General features: G+C 50.9%; 1 pseudogene; it reads right to left on the bottom strand.

Annotated features, from left to right (window-relative positions):
* Positions 1–753: 753 nt before the first annotated feature.
* LOC112076604 (protein phosphatase 1 regulatory subunit 29-like) overlaps positions 754–1,120 on the bottom strand; it is a 4,561-nt pseudogene continuing 4,194 nt past the window's right edge.

The raw sequence follows: 1,120 nt of genomic DNA, 5'->3' as shown, positions 1-1,120 counted from the left end.
CATGGTGTTAATATCCAGAAAGAGGTGTTGGTGTTAATTAAAGGTGTACCTCCTTACTCCGCCCCTCCTTCAGTTGTTATGAAATAAGAGGGGTATTATTCTCTTGAGCTAGAACTGCTGTACAGTGGAACTGTGTGGGTAAACCTGTGTGAAGTGGGTCGCCAGTTAAAGACCACGATCCATTTCAGATCACATTATTAAACGTGGAATGGACCTTTTAAGCCACATTCATCTAGACAAAAGGATTGCCAGCAGCACACAAAGAGCTCACATCAAACGATGCACATMGTCACTATTTTAGCTCTGTTGACCCACATTCATCTGCTGACATGAATATGCACAATACGCAGAATGTATCTCTCTCCCCTCTCTTTATTTACTCTCTTTTTTATCTCTGTGTTTTACGGTCTCTCCATCTCTCTCTTGATCTGTCTACAGAACCTAGTAAGTCACAGCGACCCCTACCCAAGACACCAATAACAACAATACAGCTGTTCACAATCTGATTCCCATTCACAGGGTCCAGGTTAAATGTCTGATCATAGATCAACATGTAGGGCCAGATACCTGATACTCCTCCCTGTAGCTCCTAGCGGSATGTCTCTGCTCCAGGGGCGGGGCTACTGTTTTACACTGCTGTGTCAATTCCTTATCTTCASAGGAGGTTACGTCTGGCCTGTATCACAGTACATTACCCTGCCCGCCTGGTTGGCTAGTCCTGTGCTGTGGCTGACTGAAGACCCAACGTCTGCGTCACAAAGGGCTCTGGTCAAAAGTAGTGTACTGTTTAGGGAATATGATGGCATTTGAGACACAAGAAAAGCCTGGCGGCGAGCCCTGGTGGGAGCCCTCGTAGTACAGAGCCGGGACGGAGTGGCGGTGCTCTGAGCAGTGGTAGTCCTCCTGCTGTTCCTGTCCCTGCCCCTGCTGCTGCTGCTGCTGCTGGTGCTGGTGCTGGTGATGCTGGTTGGTAATACCATCAACACCACCACCACCACTCCACTACCACCCCCACCCCCCTCCTCCCCGCCGCTCCCCACAGAGGCAGCCGCTCCAGGGGCTCTCCACACCCGCGGGGCTGCCTCTCTCTCCTGGGTACTGTTGGCAGGGGTCCAGGGGA

This window comes from Salvelinus sp. IW2-2015, unplaced genomic scaffold (assembly GCF_002910315.2).
Source record: "Salvelinus sp. IW2-2015 unplaced genomic scaffold, ASM291031v2 Un_scaffold3871, whole genome shotgun sequence".
NCBI classification, from domain to species: Eukaryota; Metazoa; Chordata; class Actinopteri; order Salmoniformes; family Salmonidae; genus Salvelinus; species Salvelinus sp. IW2-2015.
The sequence above is the reverse complement of the archived record's forward strand: the minus strand, read 5'-3'. Positions and strand labels throughout refer to the sequence as shown.